Source organism: Rhinopithecus bieti, unplaced genomic scaffold (genome assembly GCF_001698545.2).
Source record: "Rhinopithecus bieti isolate Rb0 unplaced genomic scaffold, ASM169854v2 scaffold_19, whole genome shotgun sequence".
Taxonomy (NCBI): domain Eukaryota; kingdom Metazoa; phylum Chordata; class Mammalia; order Primates; family Cercopithecidae; genus Rhinopithecus; species Rhinopithecus bieti.
In genome coordinates this window covers 936888-944813 of record NW_016803360.1, presented here as the reverse complement: position 1 = coordinate 944813, position 7926 = coordinate 936888, and positions in this window count along the sequence as shown.

Here is a 7926-nt window from a genome sequence, read left to right as displayed (position 1 = left end):
CNCTCTCTCTCTCTCTCTCTCTCTCTCTCTCTTTCAATAAAAGTGGCTGCAGTTGGTCGCCAGGCGGGTGGTCGGGAGGAAACTCTGTGGGTGCTGCGGGTCAGCTACTCTGAGGTTTACCTGCTCTGAGCGGGGAGGACCCAGAAGTGTGTGTGCTCAAGATCTTCCCATTGGAAATGTAGTTGTGCTGCGGCTTTTTTTTTTTTTTTTTTTTTTTTTTTTTTGTGACAAACCAAGCCTTTTCTGTGGCTTTGGAAGATTCCTTTCCCTCTCAGCAATTCCCTCTATAGTCAGCTCGCCCCCCTTGGAGCTTTCTCTCCCACCCTCCGTCTCCCAGTGTTCTTGAGAGGATCTGCTGTACATTTTGATATCTCATCTGGAAGAGTGGGAATAAGATTTGAAAAGATTTTCCCAGTCTTGGAGAAGGAAGGAGGGGAAGGTCCACTACTTTCTTATCTTCCCAGCCCAAGTGGAGGCCCAAGGCAGCAGAGAATAAGATGCCCTGGCCCACCCAGGGATGGGAGAACAGAGGGCTGGCACCCCTGAATGGGGCACACCCTGGCTGTCGGTAGTAAATGGTGAGCTTTCCACGTCTTTTCTCCGGTAGCACTAGCCAGTGAACTTTTCAGTAATTACTGAAGAAGTATTTAGTCGAAAGTCACATGCCTCAAGTGATTTTAACATAAGCCTGACTTATGTATTATATTTAACAGTATATCTGGAGGACTGCACTAGCACTACAGGTTAACACAGCAGCAAACTTCTGGGAGGTCACTTTGAAAGAGTCCCTGATTCATAGGTGCCTTGCTAATTTTTGTGCTCAGCTCAAATAATTCAATCTAAGTAAATTGAGAAAGCCTTGCAGAGAAACAAGTGACACTTGTACTTCTATCTCCTTCCTCCACTTGTAATCCCTATTACTGGATTTCCTTCCATTTATGTAAATTAGGTAAATTTACATGAATTAGAGCATTTTGTAAGTTTGCAATGCTACGAATTGTATGACTCTGGAGTCCTTTACTGATATATTTGTTATACATCCCAAAAGTAGGATAGGGGCGATAAAGTGGCCTGGATGCAAAAGGAAGGGAACTTGAAATATGCATTATTTTCAAGATGCTAAAAATTAGAATCTGAGAGATGGTCTTTTGATGTTAATTCTTTAATTAAATATCACTTATTATACTGCATGCTTGTGTTGGAATTTTGAAAGTAGGCATAGCTTCCTTTAGGTTTGATATTATGAGGAAGGCAACACCCCAACAAGATTATGATTTTTGCCTTCTTTTTAAGAGTTCCCATTTATAACACCCCTCTTTCAGTGGTGGAACTTTTTCTGTACATTGTATGCACATGTGTGTGCACACCCCCACATGCAGCCTTTCCACCCTTTATCTGTTTCAAAATGTCTACTTATAAATGACTGAGTTTATCACTTTGAACCAGCAAAGTTACAGATAACAGGACAATTCCAATAATGATTATCCAAAAAAGAAGCCACTCTATTTTACTATGCCTGTCCCCATCTGCTTTGCTTTCCTTCTTGCTTAATACCTCAAGTCCTGAATATCTGCACCATAAAACATGGGGGATTTAAAGACTATGGGAGGCTCCCTTTGAAAAGGACTCCAGAGACAGCCTTTCTAATCCGGGATACTTGAGCCGGATGGGATGAGATTGCAAAAGGGATGTGAAAAAGCAATTTGATGAACAACTTCAGGGAAATAAACATGAAGAAAGACATTTACTTTTCACTGTGCGGTTGTGCAGACATATGTTAGTTTGGAAAAGAACAGGAATGGCAGTGTAAGTAAATAAACAAACCCGATGAGAAGCTACGGTTCTTGAGCCATCCCAGAAAAGAAGTGCTAGATGCAGTGGGAAGGAAAAACTTGTCAAGGAATAAGTTCTGCTCAGAGGAAACATAAGGAAAACATTAAATAAAAGAGGAGAGTATTCTTTCTCTCTTGATGCTGTGCTTTAGAATAACTTTTTCCTGATCCGTGTTACCGTCGTATTAAATGTGTGTCTACTTGCCTGGCTGAGTTTTACGTTCCCTCAACTGTCTTAGAAGCTTATGGAAAGCATGCCATGGCATATTTTCTGCAATATAGTACCTTTTTTTTTTTCTTCAAACAAGAAAGCAACACTCACAGAAGCCTGTCGCTGCCAGTGGATTTCAGAACTCAAGTCTAAAGAAAGTTAAAAACCATAGGCTCAGCATAGAGGTCAACGTTTGCTTATTTTTCTCCAAAACACATTAGTTCCAGGGAGTTTTGGATAACCAGGAGACTGGGAGACTTGGGCCAGGAGAATAGAATAGCTTTGAACAAAGGTAGGAGGCTAAGCATATCCACACTAGTTACTGCAACTTCTCATCTCTCCTTCCACTTATTCCAACCAGGCAGTGACAACAGTAACAAGTTATTTTTATCCATTGCAGCAGTGGCACTCTAAGGAAAGAAAATGATTGTCATATTGTTGAATCCATACTGCGAATATGTGAAAGGGGGTGTGCTCCAGAAAGAGAGAGCAAGCCCAATAGGCTGGAAAGGGATATAACTAGTAGTGATGAGAGATGTTTGGCAAAGTTGGGGCTGACATCAGTCATTATACCACAGAGCGAATATGCAGATTCTGAAAATGCGCAGCTCTCCAGTTACTCAGATCGTGAGGCATCTGAGTCAGTAAGTCAAACAGGGTACTGCTGGCGGGGTGTGTGTAACTGATGCAGCTAGAAGTCATCCCTGCAATACAGAGTGGAGAGCAGCATTTAAACACCATTGAAATTAGTAGATGAAGGAAAACTACTATTTTTAGAGAGAGAAAGAAAGGAGACAGAATTATTGTAGCGATTTAGAAAGTGATTATATGGTTATATAGAATTAAGAAAATGAGAAAATCAAGACCCATGATGGATTACTTTCTGTCAACAAGAAAGAATGTTCTTCCTCCCAGATGAAGTTATGGGACATTTATGTAATTGTGGCAAGCACCATCTGGTATGCCTATGTTTAAAACTTCTTTCACAAATCAGTTGATTGCTGGACTCAGTTAAAATGTGAATATCCAATAGTACTCAATATGAAGAATTAAACAGCTCAGAAAACATTGCATGATCATGGAGGTTTAATAGAAAGAGGCTGTATGCTGTAGTAAGAGGGCACTAAATTGTGGATCTGGGGATCAAAATGAGTCCTTGTTTTGTACTTATATTGTTGTGTATCAGATTTCTTTACCTGAAAAATGAGGAAATTGAACTAAACTATTTCCAAAGTCCCTTCAGCTCTGACAATAATGGAACTATTTCTAAGAAAGAAAGACAGACTTGTAATTGCAAATGTCAGAGCTATTTCTAGTTGTGTGACATCACAGCTTTTACTTACAGAATTGTGTTTAATTGAATAGGTCCAGATTTAGAAATCTGCTTTCAAACTTGTTGATTTTCTGGAAATGCCTAACCCATTACAAGAATTCTAGATGACTCTAGCCCAGCAAAGATAAATTCAGGACAAGTTCAATCTGTCTAGATGTCTGTAGACTTTGGGGCAACAAGAAAGAACAAATTATAAACTCGAGTTTCTAGGCAGAGTCCTACAGAGAGTAAGGAAAAGGACTTCTGCATCTCATAAAGAGAGCACTCATTTAGACCTGTTTGTAGGAATCACAGATGAGGGAGGAATGTGGATCTCACTAAGAGCCATTCTTTTTACGTTTGTGTTACTACTTTCTTTTTTGGAATAAAAAGTTGGAAATAAAAGTCACATTTTATTTTTCCTATTCTTATTTTGGATGAGGATTTATACCCATGTACCCTTCATCCCAGGAACCTCTTCTGAAGGTCAGCAGTGAAGCTTGAGTGGTTGTGGTCATAGATTTAGGTTGAAGGGTTACTATCAAAGACATGAAAGTATAAGAGGTAGGCCGGGCACGGTGGCTCACGCCTGTAATTCCAGCACTTTGGGAGGCTGAGGTGGGCGGATCATGAGGTCAGGAGATTGAGACCATCCTGGCGAACACGGTGAAACCCCATCTCTAGTAAAAATACAAAAAATTAGCCGGGTGTGGTGGCACGTGCCTGTCGTCACAGCTACTTAGGAGGCTGAGGCAGGAGAATCGCTTGAACCCGGGAGGTAGAGGTTGCAGTGAGCCAAGATTGCGCCACTGCACTCCAGCCTGGGCAACAGAGCGAGATTCCATCTCCAAAAAAAAAAAAAAAAAAAAAAAAAATGTATAAGATGTAGAGTGCCAGATGAGGGATAATACCAATGAGTACTTTTTGTAGCTTGTTTTACATGTATTATCTCAAAACTTCCTCAAAACATGGTCTCATAGATGAGACAACTGAATCCAGAAAGATAAAGTTACTTGCTTAAGCTTATAAGATTCTGGCTATTTCATATTACCCCCAAATCTGTTTTCTCTGCCCTCCCTGTCCCCCAAGAAATTGACTTCCATAAACTAAATCACCAGAACTCCTTTCCCCTGCTTTCCAGCTGAGTTCAGGCCTAGGCGGGGGTACCTACGGGTGATCAGATCATGTGAAGGAAAAGTGATGCCACTCCTTCCCTGCTTTGGCATCATTTGCCACATCCTTCAGGAGGCTACAGCCCTGTCATGCAGTCCTTTTTCTGTGGCTCTAGCACTCAAGTAGGTTTCAGAATCACCATTTACCTTCCCTGACTCCTCGGGCTTAGGGATAGAAATGGCTTCCCCCTCTTCTTAGTTCCTTGGTGCCTCAACACCTCCTCTTGGTTTCTTCAACCCTGTCTGCACTATAGAAAATGGCCATTTTATAAAAGTATCTTTCAAAAATTCTTGTTGGGTCCCTAAGTGACACAGAAGTGTTAGTGCTTGGACTTGTGACCAGGTTATCTGATTTAATGCCAGTGCCCTTCCTACTATCTGGTCCTGCCTTTCCAGAGGAATACATTCTGATTAAAACTAAGTTGCATGAAGGGAGAGGGTCAGGGTATGTTACAAGCCAGGAAGGCTTATAAAGTATGGAAGTGGGCACACAACAAACATCAGAGCAAGGTCATGGGCTAAATCGCCATGAATAACTAGAATCAGAATGGCAGAGAGTAAAGCAAACTTCATGTTCAAACTTATAGCCAGGCAATCAGAAACAAGAAGTCACAGGAAAAGAAAGAGCAAGGGAGTCAAGAAACAGCAGCAACAAAAGCTGGCATTGATTTTAAAGCATGGTTTGACTAAGTCACTTTTTACTTATTTTTTCCTGGTGGGTCCAAAATGAGCCTTGCACAATCCACGGTAAGGGTAGTTTATTGGAAAGCATAGTGAAAGATGGAGCTAACCTCAATGTGCCATCCATTCATCCCATGAATATTTGTTGATGGTGCCTACTATGGGTAACTCCAGGCTACACACTGAAGCAGAGTTTTATGCATGGCCTTTAAGTCAAGAACAGTGAAGGAATTACATGAGGGGTTGTATTGGTGCTCAGATGAAAAGCAATGCTATAGTTTATGACAGAAATGAACTGGACACACCCAGCAACAAGCTTTAGGAAGTACCTCTTCAAAGCTGCCATATTCATAAACAAAACAGAATAAAAACCTCCTCCACCTGCATTTGTACTACCATTTATGGTTTATGTGTGTTACTGCTGGTGCCACTTTGGGTAGCTACTTTTGATCATCTGGCTACTTTTATTTCAGCACTCACTGAACATGTGGCAACCTCCATGCTAGGTCCAAGAGATACAAAACTAGGGACACTAGGCCCCAGCCCTCAAGGTGAATACCCTCAGTGAAGGAAGCAGGCACATAAACCATATGGTAACTGCTGTGTCATAAGGGCTCTGCGATGTGTTGTGGGGAAAGAAAGAGCAACAATACTTGAGGGGCAGTGATGGTGGTGAGGAAAGAGATAAATTCTGCATCTAAGATAATGCAGCTTTTAAAGAACTAATGGTGAATCTTAATGGGGATAAGGAAGGATCCCACCTTTTGCTTTAGACTGGCCCTGATTCAGAGGTAGGGGGGCAAGCTCCTTTTCTGCCTTGCTTTGAGGAGGTCAGTGGTCATGGTTGGCTACATGTTTGCTAGGGAGGCAGCCAGACTCCAAGAGCTGCATCAGGCTTCCTCCTTCTCCAGCAATTCCTGTGGCTCAGTGGTGATCCTGTGGGAGTGTAGTTCATGGCTGATACCTGTGTGGGGGTTTGTGTGGGTTAATGATTTGACCGGTTTACTGTAGTGAGAATGTGGGCAGATTCCTCTCATGTGAGAAAGATGACATTTCATTTCCCCTATTCCTACAAGTGTTTGTGAATGTTTAGGGTAACTACCAAAGAAATGTGGGATGGCCTTTGTAAGTGTCTGGCTGTTCCCATTCTCTTCCCCCAACTCCATGCCAAGCACTCTCCATACATTCTGGTATTCTTTTGGAACATGTTCTCCCTACACAGTGTTTTGTGCACCCATCCTTATCAAAAATCCCCTGCTGAGGCTCATCCCTTCTTCTTTCCAGCTCTCCCCACCCTAGAATTTCCGTACTTTGAACTCTAATCCTTGCTCACTAATGATAAAGGGCTGGTTTAGCTCTGCCCCTCTCTCCTTCTCTTCCCCCATATAATCTTTTCTTCCCAAAAACATATTTTGATTTCACTTTGGCCTATAGGGTATGTCACAGGTGTGGGGGGTTTCAAGTCATTATGAAAAAGCTTTGGGTGGCTCGTGGTCATATTTTTCCAATTTGGTAGGTGGTATTCTGTATTTGTAGATAACATTGTCTCATCGAGAAGTATTCTGCAGGAAGATAGAGGAGAACAAAGGACTTTCTTTCCAGGGAGCTTGTATCAGTTATGTATTGCTGTATAACGAATCACTTCTAAACTTAGTGGTTTAAACTATCAACTGTTTATGGCTTCTCACAATTTTATGTGTTAACTGACACTCCTGCTGGTCTCTCCTGGGCGCTCTCATATGCTACATCTGGCTGTCAGGTCAGCTGACATGACAGAGATAGCAGGCCTCTCTTCCCAGGTAGTATTACATCCCAACAACATGGAGCTCTCTGGGTTCCAGAAATGTGAGAGAGGAAGCTGCAAGGCCCCTTGGAAGTCCTACAAATGTCACTTCTACTGCATTTTATTGATCAAAGCAAGTCAAAAGACCAACCTAGATTCTAGAATTTACCCAATAGACTTTATCTTTTGATAGGAGGAGCTGTAAAGAATTGTAGGCTATTTTAAATCCACCCCAGAGCTAATGGGCAGGTTATTAACCTCTGTATAAAGTCAAGCGTGGAGCTCTTTGGTCAGTCAGAAAGTTGATACCTAATGGAAGCAAGAAAGCAAAACTGAGGTTTACCATATACCCTATCCGACACCTATACAGAGTGTCTGGTTCTAGATCAGTTCTTTCTCTGAATTGGGTTTTAATTCTAGACTTGAAGCCTCACAATATCAAAGCAGTACAAAGGTCCAGGCCATTGCCGGGACAAATTTTCAGCTTTGGGTACATAAATAAGAAGCAATTATGGTTTGGAACTCATAGAGAACAATTTTTACAATGTTCTCATCTTGGGGAAGTCACAAGTGTTTTCTTCAGCCTGTTATTTCCTTCCCTTTTCTCTTGTCTTAAGAGCTAGGATAGTATTCCTTAAGGTTTGTGAATATAATATAGCTATCTTCTCATTGAAAAGAATCCCTGTGAAAATGCCTCCTTGCCAGGAGGCCTTCCTTTTGTCTACTAAAATTTTGCAGCAGAACTTATCATTTTAGTGCATAGAAACATGAAGCACTATCTCATTAAATTCCATAATTCTAAGATTTAACGACATGAGGTACAATCATTTTGCCCTACAACACAGATTTACCTTAAGTGTTTAGGAAAGGAGGCAATTTAACTAATGGATTTACTTCCTCACTGTGACTTGATTCTCTGATTTAGTTAGGAATGA